Consider the following 22293-nt stretch of genomic DNA (forward strand, 5'->3'; position numbering starts at 1 on the left):
GATTTCACAGAACACAAAGAAGTTTCTCAGAAAGCTTCCTTCTCTTTGTTATCGGAGGATATTTCCTTTGGCCCTATAATCTTCAAAGGGATCCGAAATATCGGTTCTCAGATTCCTCAGAAATAAGGCTAGAAAAGAGATCCAAGAAATAGAGATGTAACTCTGTGAGTGGAAGTCACACGTCACAGAGCAGTTTCTCAGAAAGCTTCTTTCCAGAATTCATCTGAGGATATTTCCTTTTTCACCATAGCCCGCTATGGGCTTCCAAATATCACTTTGCCAATTCCACAAGAACTGTCTTAGCGAAAGGCTTCTTGAGGTGAAAGCTGTAACTCTGTGAGATGATTTCGCAGAACACAAACAAGTTTCTCAGAAAGCTTCTTTCTCTTTGTTATCGGAGGATATTTCCTTTGGCCCTATAGTCTTCAAAGGGATCCGAAATATCTGTTCTCAGATTCCACAGAAATAAGGCTAGCAAAGAGATCCACGAAATACAGAAGTAACCCTGTGAGTGGAAGTCACACATCACAGAGCAGTTTCTCAGAAAGCTTCTTTCCAGATTTCATCTGAGGATATGTCCTTTTTCACCATAGCCCTCAATGGGCTTCCAAATATCACTTTGCCAATTCCACAAGAACTCTCTTAGCGAAAGGCTTTTTGAGGGGAAAGCTGTAACTCTGTGAGATGATTTCGCCGAACACAAAGAAGTTTCTCTGAAAGCTTCTTTCTCCTTGTTATCGGAGGATATTTCCTTTGGCCCTATAGTCTTCAAAGGGATCCGAAATATCTGTTCTCAGATTCCACAGAAATAAGGCTAGCAAAGAGATCCACGAAATACAGATGTAACTCTGTGAGTGGAAGTCACACATCACACAGCAGTTTCTCAGAAAACTTCTTTCCAGATTTCATCTGAGGATATTTCTTTTTTCACCATAGCAATCTATGGGCTTCCAAATATCACTTTGCCAATTCCACAAGAACTGTCTTAGCGAAAGGCTTCTTGAGCGGAATGCTGTAACTCTGAGAGATGATTTCGCAGAACACAAAGAAGTTTCTCAGAAAGCTTCTTTCTCTTTGTTATCGGAGGACATTTCCTTTGGCCCTATTGTCTTCAAAGGGATCCGAAATATCTGTTCTCAGATTCCACAGAAATAAGGCTAGCAAAGAGATCCACGAAATACAGATGTAACTCAGTGAGTGGAAGTCACACATCACAGAGCAGTTTCTCCGAAAGCTTCTTTCCAGACTTCATCTGAGGATATTTCCTTTTTCACCATAGCCCTCTAAGGGCTTCCAAATATCACTTTGATAATTCCACAAGAACTGTCTTAGCGAAAGACTTCTTGAGAGGAAAGCTGTAACTCTGTGAGATGATTTCACAGAACGCAAAGAAGTTTCTCAGAAAGCTTCTTTCTCTTTGCTATCGGAGGATATTTCCTTTGGCCCTAGAGTCTTCAAAGGGATCCGAAATATCTGTTCTCAGATTCCACAGAAATAAGGCTAGCAAAGAGATCCACGAAATACAGATGTAACCCTGTGAGTGGAAGTCACACATCACAGAGCAGTTTCTCAGAAAGCTTCTTTCCAGATTTCATCTGAGGATATTTCCTTTTTCACCATAGCCCTCTATGGGCTTCCAAATGTCACTTTGCCAATTCCACAAGAACTGTCTTAGCGAAAGTCTTCTTGACGGGAAAGCTGTAACTCTCTGAGATGATTTCACAGAACACAAAGAAGTTTCTCAGAAAGCTTCTTTCTCTTTGTTATCGGAGGATATTTCCTTTCGCCCTATACTCTTCAAAGGGATCCGAAATATCTGTTCTCAGATTCCACGGAAATAAGGCTAGCAAAGAGATCCACGAAATACAGATATAACTCTGTGAGTGGAAGTCACACATCACAGAGAAGTTTCTCAGAAAGCTTCTTTACAGATTTCATCTGAGGATATTTCCTTTTTCACCATAGCCCTCTATGGGCTTCCAAATATCACTTTGCCAATTCCACAGGAACTGTCTTAGCGAAAGGCTTCTTGAGGGGAAAGCTGTAACTCTGTGAGATGACTTCACAGAACACAAAAAGTTTCTCAGAAAGCTTCTTTCTCTTTGTTATCGGAGGTTATTTCCTTTGGCCCTATAGTCTTCAAAGGGATCCGAAATATTTGTTCTCAGATTCCACAGAAATAAGGCTAGCAAAGAGATCCACGAAATACAAATGTAACTCTGTGAGATGAATGAAGAGAACACTAAGCAGTTGCTCAGAAAGCTTCTTTCCAGATTTCATCTGAGGATATTTCCTTTTTCACCATAGCCCTCTATGGGCTTCCAAATATCACTTTGCCAATTCCACAAGAACTTTCTTAGCGAAAGGCTGCTTGAGGGGAAAGCTGTAACTCTGTGAGATGATGTCACAGAACACAAAGAAGTTTCTAAGAACGCTTCTTTCTGTTTGTTATCAGAGGATATTTCCGTTGGCCCTATAGTCTTCAAAGGGATCCGAAATATCTGTTCTCAGATTCCACAGAAATAAGGCTAGCAAAGAGATCCACGAAATACAGGTGTAACTCTGTGAGTGGAAGTCACACATCACAGAGCAGTTTCTCAGAAAGCTTCTTTCCAGATTTCATCTGAGGATATTTCCTTTTTCATCATAGCCCTCTATGGGCTTAAATATATCACTTTGCCAATTCCACAAGAACTGTCTTAGCGAAAGGCTTCTTGAGGGGAAAGCTGTAACTCTGTGAGATGATTTCACAGAACACAAAGAAGTTTCTCAGAAAGCTTCTTTCTCTTTGTTATCGGAGGATATTTCCTTTGGTCCTATAGTCTTCAAAGGAATCCGAAATATCTGTTTTCAGATTCCACAGAAATAAGGCTAGCAAAGAGATCCACGAAATACAGATGTAACTCTGTGAGACGAATGAACAGAACACTAAGCAGTTTCTCAGAAAGCTTCTTTCCAGATTTCTTCTGAGGATATTTCCTTTTTGACCATAGCCGTCTATGGGCTTCCAAATATCACTTTGCCAATTCCACAAAAACTGTCTTAGCGAAAGGCTTCTTGAGGGGAAAGCTGTAACTCTGTGAGATGATTTCACAGAACACAAAGAAGTTTCTCAGAAAGCTTCTTTCTCTTTTTTATCGGAGGATATTTCCTTTGGCCCTATAGTCTTCAAAGGGATCGGAAATATCTGTTCTCAGATTCCACGGAAATAATACTAGCAAAGAGATCCACGAAATACTGATAAAACTCTGTTAGTGGAAGTCACACGTCACAGAGCAATTTCTCAGAAAGCTTCTTTCCAGATTTCATCTGAGGATATTTCCTTTTTCACCATAGCCTTCTATGGGCTTCCAAATATCACTTTGCCAATTCCACAAGAACTGTCTTAGCGAAAGGCTTCTTGAGGGGAAAGCTGTAACTCTGTGAGTTGACTTCAAAGAACACAAAGAAGTTTCTCAGAAAGCTTCTTTCACTTTTTTATCGGAGGTTATTTCCTTTGGCCCTATAGTCTTCAAAGGGATCCGAAACATCTGTTCTCAGATTCCACAGAAATAAGGCCAGCAAAGAGATCCACGAAATAGAGATGTAACTCTGTGAGATGAATGAAGAGAACACTAAGTAGTTTCTCAGAAAGCTTCTTTCCAGATTTCATCTGAGGATATTTCCTTCTTCACCATAGCCCTCTACGGGCTTCCAAATATCACTTTGCCAATTCCACAAGAACTGTCTTAGCGAAAGGCTGCTTGAGGGGAAAGCTGTAACTCTGTGAGATGACTTCACAGAACACAAAGAAGTTTCTGAGAAAGCTTCTTTCCTTTGTTATCGGAGGATATTTCCTTTGGCCCTATAGTCTTCAAAGGGATCCGAATTATCTGTTGTCAGATTCCACAGAAATAAGGCTAGCAAAGAGATCCACGAAATACAGATGTAACTCTGTGAGTGGAAGTCACACATCACAGAGCAGTTTCTCAGAAAGCTTATTTCCAGATTTCATCCGAGGATATTTCCTTTTTCACCTTAGCCCTGTGTGGGCTTCCAAATATCACTTTGCCAATTCCACAAGAACTGTCTTAGCGAAAGGCTTCTTGAGGGGAAAGCTGTAACTCTGTGAGATGATTTCACAGAACACAAAGACGTTTCTCAGAGAGCTTCTTTCTCTTTGTTATCGGAGGATATTTCCTTTGGCCATATACTCTTCAAAGGGATCCGAAATCTCTGTTCTCAGATTCCACAGAAATAAGGCTAGCAAAGAGATCCACGAAATACAGATGTAACTCTGTGAGATGAATGAACAGAACAGTAAGTAGTTTCTCAGAAAGCTTCTTTCCAGATTTCATCTGAGGATATTTCCTTTTTCACCATAGCCCTCTATGGGCTTCCAAATATCACTTTGCCAATTCCACAAGAATTGTCTTAGCGACAGGCTCCTTGAGGGGAAAGCTGTAACTCTGTGAGATGATTTCACAGAACACAAAAAAGTTTCTCAGAAAGCTTCTTTCTCTTTGTTATCGGAGAATATTTCCTTTGACCCTATAGTTTTCAAAGGGATCCGAAATATCTGTTCTCAGATTCCACAGAAATAAGGCTAGCAAAGAGATCCACGAAATACAGATGTAACCCTGTGAGTGGAAGTCACACATCACAGAGCAGTTTCTCAGAAAGCTTCTTTCCAGATTTCATCTGAGGATATTTCCTTTTTCACCATAGCCCTCTATGGGCTTCCAAATGTCACTTTGCCAATTCCACAAGAACTGTCTTAGCGAAAGGCTTCTTGAGGGGAAAGCTGTAACTCTCTGAGATGATTTCACAGAACTCAAAGAAGTTTCTCAGAAAGCTTCTTTCTCTTTGTTATCGGAGGATATTTCCTTTGGCCCAATAGTCTTGAAAGGGATCCGAAATATCTGTTCTCAGATTCCACAGAAATAAGGCTAGCAAAGAAATCCACGAAATACAGATGTAACGCTGTGAGATGAATGAACAGAACACTAAGCAGTTTCTCAGAAAGCTTCTTTCCAGATTTTATCTGAGGATATTTCCTTTTTCACCATAGCCCTCTATGGGCTTCCAAATATCACTTTGCCAATTCCACAAGAACTGTCTTAGCGAAAAGCTTCTTGAGGGGAAAGCTGTAACACTGTGAGATGATTTCACAGAACACAAAGAAGTTTCTCAGAAAGCTTCTTTCTCTTTGTTATCGGAGGATATTTCCTTTGGCCCTATAGTCTTCAAAGGGATCCGAAATATCTGTTCTCAGATTCCACAGAAATAAGGCTAGCAAAGAGATCCACGAAATACAGATGTAACTGTGTGAGATGAATGACAGAACAGTAAGCAGTTTCTCAGAAAGCTTCTTTCCAGATTTCATCTGAGGATATTTCCTTTTTCACCATAGCCCTCTATGGGCTTCCAAATATCACTTTGCCAATTCCACAAGAACTGTCTTAGCGAAAGGCTTCTTGAGGGGAAAGCTGTAACTCTGTGAGATGATTTCACAGAACACAAAGAAGTTTCTCAGAAAGCTTCTTTCTCTTTGTTATCGGACGATATTTCATTTGGCCCTATAGTCTTCAAAGGGATCCGAAATATCTGTTCTCAGATTCACAGAAATAAGGCTCGCAAGGAGATCCACGAAATACAGACGTAACTCTGTGAGATGAATGAACAGAACACTAAGCAGTTTCTCAGAAAGCTTCTTTCCAGATTTCATCTGAGGATATTTCCTTTTTCACCATAGCCCTCTATTGGCTTCCAAATATCGCTTTGCCAATTTCACAAGAACAGTCTTAGCGAAAGGCTTCTTGAGGGGAAAGCTGTAACTCTGTCAGATGATTTCGCAGAATACAAAGAAGTTTCTCAGAAAGCTTCTTTCTCTTTGTTATCGGAGGATATTTCCTTTGGCCCTATAGTCTTCAAAGGGATCCGAAATATCTGTTCTCAGATTCCACAGAAATAAGGCTAGCAAAGAGATCCACGAAATACAGATGTAACTCTGTGAGTGGAAGTCACACGTCACAGAGCAGTTTCTCAGAAAGCTTCTTTCCAGATTTCATCTGAGGATATTTCCTTTTTCTCCATAGCCCTCTATGGGCTTCCAAATATCACTTTGCCAATTCCGCAAGAACTGTCTTAGCGAAAGGCTTCTTGAGGGGAAAGCTGTTACTCTGTGAGATGATTTCACAGAACACAAAGAAGTTTCTCAGAAAGCTTCTTTCTCTTTGTTATCGGAGGATATTTCCTTAGGCTCTATAGTCTTCAAAGGGATCCGAAATATCTGTTCTCAGATTCCACAGAAATAAGGCTAGCAAAGTGATTCACGAAGTACAGATGTAACTCTGTGAGGTGAATGAACAGAACACTAAGCAGTTTCTCAGAAAGCTTCTTTCCAGATTTCATCTGAGGATATTTCCTTTTTCACCATAGCCCTCTATGGGCTTCCAAATATTACTTTGCCAATTCCACAAGAACTATCCTAGCGAAAGGCTTCTTGAGTGGAATGCTGTAACTCTTTGAGATGATTTCACAGAACACAAAGAAGTTTCTGAGAAAGCTTCTTTCCTTTGTTATCGGAGGATATTTCCTTTGGCCCTATAGTCTTCAAAGGGATCCGAATTATCTGTTCTCAGATTCCACAGAAATAAGGCTAGCAAAGAGATCCACGAAATACAGATGTAACTCTGTGAGTGGAAGTCACACATCACAGAGCAGTTTCTCAGAAAGCTTATTTCCAGATTTCATCTGAGGATATTTCCTTTTTCACCTTAGCCCTCTGTGGGCTTCCAAATATCACTTTGCCAATTCCACAAGAACTGTCTTAGCGAAAGGCTTCTTGAGGGGAAAGCTGTAACTCTGTGAGATGATTTCACAGAACACAAAGAAGTTTCTCAGAAAGCTTCTTTCTCTTTGTTATCGGAGGATATTTCCTTTGGCCCTATAGTCTTCAAAGGGATCCGAAATATCTGTTCTCAGATTCCACAGAAATAAGGCTAGCAAAGGGATCCACGAAATACAGATGTAACTCTTTGACATGAATGAACAGAACAGTAAGCAGTATCTCAGAAAGCTTCTTTCCAGATTTCATCTGAGGATATTTCCTTTTTCACCATAGCCCTCTATGGGCTTCCAAATATCACTTTGCCAATTTCACAAGAATAGTCTTATCGAAAGGCTTCTTGAGGGGAAAGCTGAAACTCTGAGAGATGATTTCGCAGAATACAAAGAAGTTTCTCAGAAAGCTTATCGGAGAATATTTCCTTTGACCCTATAGTCTTCAAAGGGATCGGAAATATCTGTTCTCAGATTCCACAGAAATAAGGCTAGCAAAGAGATCCACGAAATACCGATGTAACTCTGTGAGTGGAAGTCACACATCACAGAGCAGTTTCTCAGAAAGCTTCTTTCCAGATTTCATCTCAGGATATTTCCTTTTTCACCATAGCCCTCTACGGGCTTCCAAATATCACTTTGCCAATTCCACAAGAACTCTCTTAGCGAAAGGGTTGTTGAAGGGAAAGCTGTAACTCTGTGAGATGATTTCACAGAACACTAAGAAGTTTCTCAGAAAGCTTCTTTCTCTTTGTTATCGGAGGATATTTCCTTTGGCCCTATAGTCTTCAAAGGGATCCGAAATATCTGTTCTCAGATTCCACAGAAATAAGGCTAGCAAAGAGATCCACGAAATACAGATGTAACTCTGTGAGTGGAAGTCACACATCACAGAGCAGTTTCTCAGAAAGCTTCTTTCCAGATTTCATCTGAGGATATTTCCTTTTTCACCATAGCCTTCTATGGGATTCCAAATGTCACTTTGCCAATTCCACAAGAACTGTATCAGCGAAAAGCTTCTTGAGGGGAAAGCTGTAACTCTGTTAGATGATTTCACAGAACACAAAGACGTTTCTCAGAGAGCTTCTTTCTCTTTGTTATCGGAGGATATTTCCTTTGGCCCTATACTCTTCAAAGGGATCCGAAATCTCTGTTCTCAGATTCCACAGAAATAAGGCTAGCAAAGAGATCCACGAAATACAGATGTAACTCTGTGAGATGAATGAACAGAACAGTAAGTAGTTTCTCAGAAAGCTTCTTTCCAGATTTCATCTGAGGATATTTCCTTTTTCACCATAGCCCTCTATGGGCTTCCAAATATCACTTTGCCAATTTCACAAGAATAGTCTTAGCGAAAGGCTTCTTGAGGGGAAAGCTGAAACTCTGAGAGATGATTTCGCAGAATACAAAGAAGTTTCTCAGAAAGCTTATCGGAGAATATTTCCTTTGACCCTATAGTCTTCAAAGGGATCCGAAATATCTGTTCTCAGATTCCACAGAAATAAGGCTAGCAAAGAGATCCACGAAATACAGATGTAACCCTGTGAGTGGAAGTCACACATCACAGAGCAGTTTCTCAGAAAGCTTCTTTCCAGATTTCATCTGAGGATATTTCCTTTTTCACCATAGCCCTCTATGGGCTTCCAAATGTCACTTTGCCAATTCCACAAGAACTGTCTTAGGGAAAGGCTTCTTGAGGGGAAAGCTGTAACTCTCTGAGATGATTTCACAGAACACAAAGATGTTTCTCAGAAAGCTTCTTTCTCTTTGTTATCGGAGGATATTTCCTTAGGCTCTGTAGTCTTCAAAGGGATCCGAAATATCTGTTCTCAGATTCCACAGAAATAAGGCTAGCAAAGTGATCCACGAAATACAGATGTAACTCTGTGAGGTGAATGAACAGAACACTAAGCAGTTTCTCAGAAAGCTTCTTTCCAGATTTCATCTGAGGATATTACCTTGTTCAACATAGCCCTCTATGGGCTTCCAAATATCACTTTGCCAATTCCACAAGAACTGTCTTAGCGAAAGGCTTCTTGAGGGGAAAGCTGTAACTCTGTGAGATGATTTCACAGAACACAAAGAAGTTTCTCAGAAAGCTTCTTTCTCTTTGTTATCGGAGGTTATTTCCTTTGGCCCTATAGTCTTCAGAGGGATCCGAAATATCTTTTCTCAGATTCCACAGAAATAAGGCTAGCAAAGAGATCCACGAAATACAGATGTAACTCTGTGAGTGGAAGTCACACATCACAGAGCAGTTTCTCAGAAAGCTTCTTTCCAGATTTCATCTGAGGATATTTCCTTTTTCACCATAGCCCTCTAAGGGCTTCCAAATATCACTTTGCCAATTTCACAAGAATAGTCTTAGCGAAAGGCTTCTTGAGGGGAAAGCTGAAACTCCGTGAGATGATTTCGCAGAATACAAAAAAGTTTCTCAGAAAGCTTCTTTCTCTTTGTTATCGGAGAATATTTCCTTTGACCCTATAGTGTTCAAAGGGATCCGAAATATCTGTTCTCAGATTCCACAGAAATAAGGCTAGGAAAGAGATCCACGAAATACAGATGTAACCCTGTGAGTGGAAGTCACACATCACAGAGCAGTTTCTCAGAAAGCTTCTTTCCCGATTTCATCTGAGGATATTTCCTTTTTCACCATAGCCCTCTATGGGCTTCCAAATGTCACTTTGCCAATTCCACAAGAACTGTCTTAGCGAAAGGCTTCTTGAGGGGAAAGCTGTAACTCTCTGAGATGATTTCACAGAACACAAAGAAGTTTCTCAGAAAGCTTCTTTCTCTTTGTTATCGGAGGATATTTCCTTTGGCCCTATAGTCTTGAAAGGGATCCGAAATATCTGTTCTCAGATTCCACAGAAATAAGGCTAGCAAAGAGATCCACGAAATACAGATGTAACTGTGTGAGATGAATGAACAGAACAGTAAGCAGTTTCTCAGAAAGCTCCTTTCCAGATTTCATCTGAGGATATTTCCTTTTTCTCCATAGCCCTCTATGGGCTTCCAAATATCACTTTGCCAATTCCGCAAGAACTGTCTTAGCGAAAGGCTTCTTGAGGGGAAAGCTGTTACTCTGTGAGATGATTTCACAGAACACAAAGAAGTTTCTCAGAAAGCTTCTTTCTCTTTGTTATCGGAGGATATTTCCTTAGGCTCTATAGTCTTCAAAGGGATCCGAAATATCTGTTCTCAGATTCCACAGAAATAAGGCTAGCAAAGTGATCCACGAAGAACAGATGTAACTCTGTGAGGTGAATGAACAGAACACTAAACAGTTTCTCAGAAAGCATCTTTCCAGATTTCATCTGAGGATATTTCCTTTTTCACCATAGCCCTCTATGGGCTTCCAAATATTACTTTGCCAATTCCACAAGAACTGTCCTAGCGAAAGGCTTCTTGAGGGGAAAGCTGTAACTCTGTGAGATGATTTCACAGAACACAAAGAAGTTTCTCAGAAAGCTGATTTCTCTTTGTTATCGGAGGATATTTCCTTTGGCCCTATAGTCTTCAAAGGGATCCGAAATATCTGTTCTCAGATTCCACAGAAATAAGGCTAGCAAAGAGATCCACGAAATACAGATGTAACTCTATGAGTGGAAGTCACACATCACAGAGCAGTTTCTCAGAAAGATTTTTTCCAGATTTCATCTGAGGATATTTCCTTTTTCACCATAGCCCTCTATGGGCATCCAAATATCACTTTGCCAATTCCACCAGAACTGTCTTAGCGAAAGGCTTCTTGAGGGGAAAGCTGAACTCTGTGAGATGATTTCACAGAACACAAAGAAGTTTCTCAGAAAGCTTCTTTCTCTTTGTTATCAGAGGATATTTACTTTGGCCCTATAGTCTTCAAAGGGATCGGGAATATCTGTTCTCAGATTCCACAGAAATAAGGCTAGCAAAGTGATCCACGAAATACAGATGTAACTCTGTGAGTGGAAGTTACACATCACAGAGCAGTTTCTCAGAAAGCTTCTTTCCAGATTTCATCTGAGGATATTTCCTTTTTCACCATAGCCCTCTATGGGCTTCCAAATATCACTTTGCCAATTCCACAGGAACTGTCTTAGCGAAAGGCTTCTTGAGGGGAAAGCTGTAACTCTGTGAGATGATTTCACAGAACACAAAGAAGTTTCTCAGAAAGCTTCTTTCTCTTTGTTATCGGAGGATATTTCCTTTGGCCCTATAGTCTTCAAAGGGATCCGAAATATCTGTTCTCAGATTCCACAGAAATAAGGCAGGCAAAGAGATCCACGAAAAACAGATGTAACTCTGTCAGTGGAACTCACACATCACAGAGCAGTTTCTCAGAAAGCTTCTTTCCAGATTTCATCTGAGGATATTTCCTTTTTCACCATAGCCCTCTATGGGCTTCCAAATATCACTTTGCCAATTACACAAGAAATGTCTTAGCGAAAGGGTTCTTGAGGGGAAAGCTGTAACTCTGTGAGATGATTTCACAGAACACTAAGAAGTTTCTCAGAAAGCTTCTTTCTCTTTGTTATCGGAGGATATTTCCTTTGGCCCTATAGTCTTCAAAGGGATCCGAAATATCTGTTCTCAGATTCCACAGAAATAAGGCTAGCAAAGAGATCCACGAAATACAGATGTAACTCTGTGAGATGAATGAACAGAACACTAAGCAGTTTCTCAGAAAGCTTCTTTCCAGATTTCATCTGAGGATATTTCCTTTTTCACCATAGCCCTCTATGGGCTTCCAAATGTCACTTTGCCAATTCCACAAGAACTGTCTTAGCGAAAAGCTTCTTGAGGGGAAAGCTGTAACTCTGTGAGATGATTTCACAGAACACAAAGAAGTTTCTCAGAAAGCTTCTTTCTCTTTGTTATCGGAGGATATTTCCTTTGGCCCTAGAGTCTTCAAAGGGATCCGAAATATCTGTTCTCAGATTCCACAGAAATAAGGCTAGCAAAGAGATCCACGAAATACAGATGTAACTCTGTCAGTGGAACTCACACATCACAGAGCAGTTTCTCAGAAAGCTTCTTTCCAGATTTCATCTGAGGATATTTCCTTTTTCACCATAGCCCTCTATGGGCTTCCAAATATCACTTTGCCAGTTCCACAAGAAATGTCTTAGCGAAAGGGTTCTTGAGGGGAAAGCTGTAACTCTGTGAGATGATTTCGCAGAACACTAAGAAGTTTCTCAGAAAGCTTCTTTCTCTTTGTTATCGGAGGATATTTCCTTTGGCCCTATAGTCTTCAAAGGGATCCGAAATATCTGTTCTCAGATTCCACAGAAATAAGGCTAGCAAAGAAATCCACGAAATACAGATGTAACTCTGTGAGATGAATGAACAGAACACTAAGCAGTTTCTCAGAAAGCTTCTTTCCAGATTTCATCTGAGGATATTTCATTTTTCACCATAGCCCTCTATGGGCTTCCACATGTCACTTTGCCAATTCCACAAGAACTGTCTTAGCGAAAAGCTTCTTTAGGGGAAAGCTGTAACTCTGTGAGATGATTTCACAGAACACAAAGAAGGTTCTCAGAAAGCTTCTTTCTCTTTGTTATCGGAGGATATTTCCTTTGGCCCTATACTCTTCAAAGGGATCCGAAATATCTGTTCTCAGATTCCACAGAAATAAGGCTAGCAAAGAGATCCACGAAATACAGATGTAACTGTGTGAGATGAATGAACAGAACACTAAGCAGTTTCTCAGAAAGCTTCTTTCCAGATTTCATCTGAGGATATTTCCTTTTTCACCATAGCCCTCTATGGGCTTCCAAATATCACTTTGCCAATTCCACAAGAACTGTCTTAGCGAAAGGCTTCTTGAGGGGAAAGCTGTAACTCTGTGAGATGATTTCACAGAACACAAAGAAGTTTCTCAGAAAGCTTCTTTCTCTTTGTTATCGGACGATATTTCATTTGGCCATATAGTCTTCAAAGGGATCCTAAATATCTGTTCTCTGATTCACAGAAATAAGGCTCGCAAAGAGATCCACGAAATACAGATGTAACTCTGTGAGATGAATGAACAGAACACTAAGCAGTTTCTCAGAAAGCTTCTTTCCAGATTTCATCTGAGGATATTTCCTTTTTCACCGTAGCCCTCTATTGGCTTCCAAATATCGCTTTGCCAATTTCACAAGAACAGTCTTAGCGAAAGGCTTCTTGAGGGGAAAGCTGTAACTCTGTCAGATGATTTCGCAGAATACAAAGAAGTTTCTCAGAAAGCTTCTTTCTCTTTGTTATCGGAGGATATTTCCTTTGGTCCTACAGTCTTCAAAGGGATCCGAAATATCTGTTCTCAGATTCCACAGAAATAAGGCTAGCAAAGAGATCCACGAAATACAGATGTAACTCTGTGAGTGGAAGTCACACGTCACAGAGCAGTTTCTCAGAAAGCGTCTTTCCAGATTTCATCTGAGGATATTTCCTTTTTCACCATAGCCCTGTATGGGCTTCCAAATATCACTTTGCCAATTCCGCAAGAACTGTCTTAGCGAAAGGCTTCTTGAGGGGAAAGCTGTAACTCTGTGAGATGATTTCACAGAACACAAAGAAGTTTCTCAGAAAGCTGATTTCTCTTTGTTATCGGAGGATATATCCTTTGGCCCTATAGTCTTCAAAGGGATCCGAAATATCTGTTCTCAGATTCCACAGAAATAAGGCTAGCAAAGAGTTCCACGAAATACAGATGTAACTCTATGAGTGGAAGTCACACATCACAGAGCAGTTTCTCAGAAAGATTTTTTCCAGGTTTCATCTGAGGATATTTCCTTTTTCACCATAGCCCTCTATGGGCATCCAAATATCACTTTGCCAATTCCACCAGAACTGTCTTAGCGAAAGGCTTCTTGAGGGGAAAGCTGAACTCTGTGAGATGATTTCACAGAACACAAAGAAGTTTCTCAGAAAGCTTCTTTCTCTTTGTTATCAGAGGATATTTACTTTGGCCCTATAGTCTTCAAAGGGATCGGGAATATCTGTTCTCAGATTCCACAGAAATAAGGCTAGCAAAGTGATCCACGAAATACAGATGTAACTCTGTGAGTGGAAGTTACACATCACAGAGCAGTTTCTCAGAAAGCTTCTTTCCAGATTTCATCTGAGGATATTTCCTTTTTCACCATAGCCCTCTATGGGCTTCCAAATATCACTTTGCCAATTCCATAGGAACTGTCTTAGCGAAATTCTTCTTGAGGGGAAAGCTGTAACTCTGAGAGATGATTTCACAGAACACAAAGAAGTTTCTCAGAAAGCTTCTTTCTCTTTGTTATCGGAGGATATTTCCTTTGGCCCTATACTCTTCAAAGGGATCCGAAATCTCTGGTCTCAGATTCCACAGAAATAAGGCTAGCAAAGAGATCCACGAAATACAGATGTAACTCTGTGAGATGAATGAACAGAACAGTAAGCAGTTTCTCAGAAAGCTTCTTTCCAGATTTCATCTGAGGATATTTCCTTTTTCACCATAGCCCTCTATGGGCTTCCAAATATCACTTTGCCAATTTCACAAGAATAGTCTTAGCGAAAGCCTTCTTGAGGGGAAAGCTGAAACTCTGTGAGATGATTTCGCAGAATACAAACAAGTTTCTCAGAAAGCTTCTTTCTCTTTGTTATCGGAGAATATTTCCTTTGACCCTATAGACTTCAAAGGGATCCGAAATATCTGTTCTCAGATTCCACAGAAATAAGGCTAGCAAAGAGATCCACGAATTACAGATGTAACCCTGTGAGTGGAAGTCACACATAACAGAGCAGTTTCTCAGAAAGCTTCTTTCCAGATTTCATCTGAGGATATTTCCTTTTTCACCATAGCCCTCTATGGGCTTCCAAATGTCACTTTGCCAATTCCACAAGAACTGTCTTAGCGAAAGACTTCTTGAGGGGAAAGCTGTAACTCTGTGAGATGATTTCACAGAACACAAAGAAGTTTCTCAGAAAGCTTCTTTCTCTTTGTTATCGGAGGATATTTCCTTTGCCCCTATAGTCTTCAAAGGGATCCGAAATATCTGTTCTCAGATTCCACAGAAATAAGGCTAGCAAAGAGATCCAAGAAATACAGATGTAACTCTGTCAGTGGAAGTCACACATCACAGAGCAGTTTCTCAGAAAGCTTCTTTCCAGATTTCATCTGAGGATATCTCCTTTTTCACCATAGCGCTCTATGGGCTTCCAAATATCACTTTGCCAATTCCACAACAACTGTCTTAGGGAAAGGCTACTTGAGGGGAAAGCTGTAACTCTGTGAGATGATTTCACAGAACACTAAGAAGTTTCTCAGAAAGCTTCTTTCTCTTTGTTATCGGAGGATATTTCCTTTGGCCCTATAGTCTTCAAAGGGATCCGAAATATCTGTTCTCAGATTCCACAGAAATAAGGCTAGCAAAGTGATCCACGAAATACAGATGTGACTCTGTGAGTGGAAGTTACACATCACAGAGCAGTTTCTCAGAAAGCTTCTTTCCAGATTTCATCTGAGGATATTTCCTTTTTCACCGTAGCCCTCTATGGGCTTCCAAATATCACTTTGCCAATTCCACAAGAACTGTCTTAGCGAAAGGCTTCTTGAGGGTAAAGCTGTAACTCTGTGAGATGATTTCACAGAACACTAAGAAGTTTCTCAGAAAGCTTCTTTCTCTTTGTTATCGGAGGATATTTCCTTTGGCCCTATAGTCTTCAAAGGGATCCGAAATATCTGTTCTCAGATTCCACAGAAATAAGGCTAGCAAAGAGATCCAAGAAACACAGATGTAACTCTGTGAGTGGAACTCACACATCACAGAGCAGTTTCTCAGAAAGCTTCTTTCCAGATTTCATCTGAGGATATTTCCTTTTTCACCGTAGCCCTCTATGGGCTTCCAAATATCACTTTGCCAATTCCATAAGAAATGTCTTAGCGAAAGGGTTCTTGAGGGGAAAGCTGTAACTCTGTGAGATGATTTCACAGAACACTAAGAAGTTTCTCAGAAAGCTTCTTTCTCTTTGTTATCGGAGGATATTTCCTTTGGCCCTATAGTCTTCTAAGGGATCCGAAATATCTGTTCTCAGATTCCACAGAAATAAGGCTAGCAAAGAGATCCACGAAATACAGATGTAACAGTGTGAGATGAATGAACAGAACAGTAAGCAGTTTCTCAGAAAGCTTCTTTCCAGATTTCATCTGAGGATATTTCCTTTTTCACCATAGCCCTCTATGGGCTTCCAAATATCACTTTGCCAATTCCACAAGAACTGTATTAGCGAAAGGCTTCTTGAGGGGAAAGCTGTAACTCTGTGAGATGATTTCACAGAACACAAAGAAGTTTCTCAGAAAGCTTCTTTCTCTTTGTTATCGGAGGATATTTCCTTTGGCCCTATAGTCTTCAAAGGGATCCGAAATATCTGTTCTCAGATTCCACAGAAATAAGGCTAGCAAAGAGATCCACGAAATACAGATGTAACAGTGTGAGATGTTTGAACAGAACAGTAAGCAGTTTCTCAGAAAGCTTCTTTCCAGATTTCATCTGAGGATATTTCCTTTTTCACCATAGCCCTCTATGGGATTCCAAATATCTCTTTGCCAATTCCACAAGAACTGTCTTAGCGAAAGGCTTCTTGAGGGGAAAGCTGTAACTCTGTGAGATGATTTCACAGAACACAAAGAAGTTTCTCAGAAAGCTTCTTTCTCTTTGTTATCGGACGATATTTCATTTGGCCATATAGTCTTCAAAGAGATCCTAAATATCTGTTCTCAGATTCACAGAAATAAGGCTCGCAAAGAGATCCACGAAATACAGATGTAACTCTGTGAGATGAATGAACAGAACACTAAGCAGTTTCTCAGAAAGCTTCTTTCCAGATTTCATCTGAGGATATTTCCTTTTTCACCGTAGCCCTCTATTGGCTTCCAAATATCGCTTTGCCAATTTCACAAGAACTGTCTTAACCAAAGGCTTCTTGAGGGGAAAGCTGTAACTCTGTCAGATGATTTCGCAGAATACAAAGAAGTTTCTCAGAAAGCTTCTTTCTCTTTGTTATCGGAGGATATTTCCTTAGGCTCCATAGTCTTCAAAGGGATCCGAAATATCTGTTCTCAGATTCCACAGAAATAAGGCTAGCAAAGTGATCCACGAAATACAGATGTAACTCTGTGAGGTGAATGAACAGAACACTAAGCAGTTTCTCAGAAAGCTTCTTTCCAGATTTCATCTGAGGATATTTCCTTTTTCACCATAGCCCTCTAAGGGCTTCCAAATATTACTTTGCCAATTCCACAAGAACTGTCCTAGCGAAAGGCTTCTTGAGGGGAATGCTGTAACTCTTTGAGATGATTTCACAGAACACAAAGAAGTTTCTCAGAAAGCTTCTTTCTCTTTGTTATCGGAGGATATTTCCTTTGGCCCTATAGTCTTCAAAGGGATCCGAAATATCTGTTCTCAGATTCCACAGAAATAAGGCTAGCAAAGAGATCCACGAAATACAGATGTAACTCTTTGAGTGGAAGTCACACATCACAGAGGAGTTTCTCAGAAAGCTTCTTTCCAGATTTCATCTGAGGATATTTCCTTTTTCACCATAGCCCTCTATGGGCTTCCAAATATCACTTTGCCAATTCCACAAGAACTGTTTTAGCGAAAGGCTTCTTGAGAGGAAAGCTGTAACTCCGTGAGATGATTTCACAGAACACAAAGAAGTTTCTCAGAAAGCTTCTTTCTCTTTGTTATCGGAGGATATTTCCTTTGGCCCTATAGTCTTCAAAGGGATCCGAAATATCTGTTCTCAGATTCCACAGAAATAAGGCTAGCAAAGAGATCCACGAAATACAGATGTAACTCTATGATTGGACGTCACACATCACAGAGCAGTTTCTCAGAAAGATTTTTTCCAGATTTCATCTGAGGATATTTCCTTTTTCACCATAGCCCTCTATGGGCATCCAAATATCACTTTGCCAATTCCACCAGAACTGTCTTAGCGAAAGGCTTCTTGTGGGGAAAGCTGAACTCTGTGAGATGATTTCACAGACCACAAAGAAGTTTCTCAGAAAGCTTCTTTCTCTTTGTTATCAGAGGATATTTACTTTGGCCCTATAGTCTTCAAAGGGATCGGGAATATCTGTTCTCAGATTCCACAGAAATAAGGCTAGCAAAGTGATCCATGAAATACAGATGTAACTCTGTGAGTGGAAGTTACACATCACAGAGCAGTTTCTCAGAAAGCTTCTTTCCAGATTTCATCTGAGGATATTTCCTTTTTCACCATAGCCCTCTATGGGCTTCCAAATATCACTTTGCCAATTCCACAGGAACTGTCTTAGCGAAAGGCTTCTTGAGGGGAAAGCTGTAACTCTGTGAGATGATTTCACAGAACACAAAGAAGTTTCTCAGAAAGCTTCTTTCTCTTTGTTATCGGAGGATATTTCCTTTGGCCCTATAGTCTTCAAAGGGATCCGAAATATCTGTTCTCAGATTCCACAGAAATAAGGCTAGCAAAGAGATCCACGAAATACAGATGTAAATCTCTCAGTGGAACTCACACATCACAGAGCAGTTTCTCAGAAAGCTTCTTTCCAGATTTCATCTGAGGATATTTCCTTTTTCACCATAGCCCTCTACGGGCTTCCAAATATCACTTTGCCAATTCCACAAGAAATGTCTTAGCGAAAGGGTTCTTGAGGGGAAAGCTGTAACTCTGTGAGATGTTTTCACAGAACACTAAGAAGTTTCTCAGAAAGCTTCTTTCTCTTTGTTATCGGAGGATATTTACTTTGGCCCTATAGTCTTCAAAGGGATCCGAAATATCTGTTCTCAGATTCCACAGAAATAAGGCTAGCAAAGAGATCCACGAAATACAGATGTAACTCTGTGAGTGGAAGTCACACATCACAGAGCAGTTTCTCAGAAAGCTTCTTTCCAGATTTCATCTGAGGATATTTCATTTTTCACCATAGGCCTCTATGGGCTTCCAAATATCACTTTGCCAATTCCACAAGAACTGTCTCAGCGAAAAGCTTCTTGAGGGGAAAGCTGTAACTCTGTGAGATGATTTCACAGAACACAAAGAAGTTTCTCAGAAAGCTTCTTTCTCTTTGTTATCGGAGGATATTTCCTTTGGCCCTATACTCTTCAAAGGGATCCGAAATCTCTGGTCTCAGATTCCACAGAAATAAGGCTAGCAAAGAGATCCACGAAATACAGATGTAACTCTGTGAGATGAATGAACAGAATAGTAAGCAGTTTCTCAGAAAGCTTCTTTCCAGATTTCATCTGAGGATATTTCGTTTTTCACAATAGCCCTCTATGGGCTTCCAAATATCACTTTGCCAATTTCACAAGAATAGTCTTAGCGAAAGGCTTCTTGAGGGGAAAGCTGAAACTCTGTGAGATGATTTCGCAGAATACAAACAAGTTTCTCAGAAAGCTTCTTTCTCTTTGTTATCGGAGGATATTTCCTTTGGCCCTATAGTCTTCAAAGGGATCCGAAATATCTGTTCTCAGATTCCACAGAAATAAGGCTAGCAAAGAGATCCTCGAAATACTGATGTAACTCTGTGAGATGAATGAACAGAACAGTAAGCAGTTTCTCAGAAAGCTTCTTCCCAGATTTCATCTGAGGATATTTCCTTTTTCTCCATAGCCCTCTATGGGATTCCAAATATCACTTTGCCAATTCCACAAGAACTGTCTCAGCGAAAAGCTTCTTGAGGGGAAAGCTGTAAATCTGTGAGATGATTTCACGGAACACAAAGACATTTCTCAGAAAGCTTCTTTCTCTTTGTTATCGGAGGATATTTCCTTTGGCCCTATAGTCTTCAAAGGGATCCGAAATATCTGTTCTCAGATTCCACAGAAATAAGGCTAGCAAAGAGATCCTCGAAATACAGATGTAACTCTGTGAGATGAATGAACAGAACAGTAAGCAGTTTCTCAGAAAGCTTCTTTTCAGATTTCATCTCAGGATATTTCCTTTTTCACCATAGCCCTCTATGGGCTTCCACATGTCACTTTGCCAATTCCACAAGAACTGTCTTAGCGAAAGGCTTCTTGAGGGGAAAGCTGTAACTCTGTGAGATGATTTCACAGAACACAAAGAAGTTTCTCAGAAAGCTTCTTTCTCTTTGTTATCGGAGGATATTTACTTTGGCCCTATAGTCTTCAAAGGGATCCGAAATATCTGTTCTTATTCCACAGAAATAAGGCTAGCAAAGAGATCCACGAAATACAGATGTAACTCTGTGAGATGAATGAACAGAACAGTAAGCAGTTTCTCAGAAAGCTTCTTTCCAGATTTCATCTGAGGATATTTCCTTTTTCACCATAGCCCTCTATGGGCTTCCAAATATCACTTTGCCAATTCCACAAGAACTGTTTTAGTGAAAGGCTTCTTGAGGGGAAAGCTGTAACTCTGTGAGATGATTTCACAGAACACAAAGAAGTTTCTCAGAAAGCTTCTTTCTCTTTGTTATCGGAGGATATTTCCTTTGGCCCTATAGTCTTCAAAGGGATCCGAAATATCTGTTCTCAGATTCCACAGAAATAAGGCTAGGAAAGAGATCCACGAAATACAGATGTAACTCTGTGAGTGGAAGTCACACATCACCGAGCAGTTTCTCAGAAAGCTTCTTTCCAGATTTCATCGGAGGATATTTCCTTTTTCACCATAGCCCTCTATGGGCTTCCAAATATCACTTTGCCAATTCCACAAGAACTGTCTTAGCGAAAGGCTTCTTGAGGGCAATGCTGTAACTCTGTGAGATGATTTCGCAGAACACAAAGAAGTTCCTCAGAAAGCTTCTTTCTCTTTGTTATCGGAGGATATTTCCTTTGGCCCTATAGTCTTCAAAGGGATCCGAAATATCTGTTCTCAGATTCCACAGAAATAAGGCTAGCAAAGAGATCCACGAAATACAGATGTAACTGTGTGAGATGAATGAACAGAACACTAAGCAGTTTCTCAGAAAGCTTTTTCCAGATTTCATCTGAGGATATTTCCTTTTTCAGCATTGCCCTCTATGGGCTTCCAAATATCACTTTGCCAATTCCACAAGAACTGTCTTAGCGAAAGGCTTCTTGAGGGGAAAGCTGTAACTCTGTGAGATGATTTCACAGAACACAAAGAAGTTTCTCAGAAAGCTTCTTTCTCTTTGTTATCGGAGGATATTTCATTTGGCCCTAGAGTCTTCAAAGGGATCCGAAATATCTGTTCTAAGATTCCCCAGAAATAAGGCTAGCAAAGAGATCCACGAAATACAGATGTAACTCTGTGCGTGGAAGTCACACATCACAGAGCAGTTTCTCAGAAAGCTTCTTTCCAGATTTCATCTGAGGATATTTCCTTTTTCACCATAGCCCTCTATGGGCTTCCAAATATCACTTTGCCAATTCCACAAGAAATGTCTTAGCGAAAGACTTCTTGAGGGGAAAGCTGTAACTCTGTGAGATGATTTCAGAGAACACTAAGAAGTTTCTCAGAAAGCTTCTTTCTCTTTGTTATCGGAGGATATTTCCTTTGGCCCTATAGTCTTCAAAGGGATCCGAAATATCTGTTCTCAGATTCCACAGAAATAAGACTAGCAAAGTGATCCACGAAATACAGATGTGACTCTGTGAGTGGAAGTTACACATCACAGAGCAGTTTCTCAGAAAGCTTCTTTCCAGATTTCATCTGAGGATATTTCCTTTTTCACCGTAGCCCTCTATGGGCTTCCAAATATCACTTTGCCAATTCCACAAGAACTGTCTTAGCGAAAGGCTTCTTGAGAGTAAAGCTGTAACTCTGTGAGATGATTTCACAGAACACTAAGAAGTTTCTCAGAAAGCTTCTTTCTCTTTGTTATCGGAGGATATTTCCTTTGGCCCTATAGTCTTCAAAGGGATCCGAAATATCTGTTCTCAGATTCCACAGAAATAAGGCTAGCAAAGAGATCCAAGAAACACAGATGTAACTCTGTGAGTGGAACTCACACATCACAGAGCAGTTTCTCAGAAAGCTTCTTTCCAGATTTCATCTGAGGATATTTCCTTTTTCACCGTAGCCCTCTATGGGCTTCCAAATATCACTTTGCCAATTCCATAAGAAATGTCTTAGCGAAAGGGTTCTTGAGGGGAAAGCTGTAACTCTGTGAGATGATTTCACAGAACACTAAGAAGTTTCTCAGAAAGCTTCTTTCTCTTTGTTATCGGAGGATATTTCCTTTGGCCCTATAGTCTTCTAAGGGATCCGAAATATCTGTTCTCAGATTCCACAGAAATAAGGCTAGCAAAGAGATCCACGAAATACAGATGTAACTCTGTGAGATGAATGAACAGAACACTAAGCAGTTTCTCAGATAGCTTCTTTCCAGATTTTATCTGAGGATATTTCCTTTTTCACCATAGCCCTCTATGGGCTTCCAAATATCACTTTGCCAATTCCACAAGAACTGTCTTAGCGAAAAGCTTCTTTAGGGGAAAGCGGTAACTCTGTGAGATGATTTCACAGAACACAAAGAAGTTTCTCAGAAAGCTT

This window comes from Macaca fascicularis, chromosome 8 (genome assembly GCF_037993035.2).
Source record: "Macaca fascicularis isolate 582-1 chromosome 8, T2T-MFA8v1.1".
In the NCBI taxonomy this organism is placed as follows: Eukaryota; Metazoa; Chordata; class Mammalia; order Primates; family Cercopithecidae; genus Macaca; species Macaca fascicularis.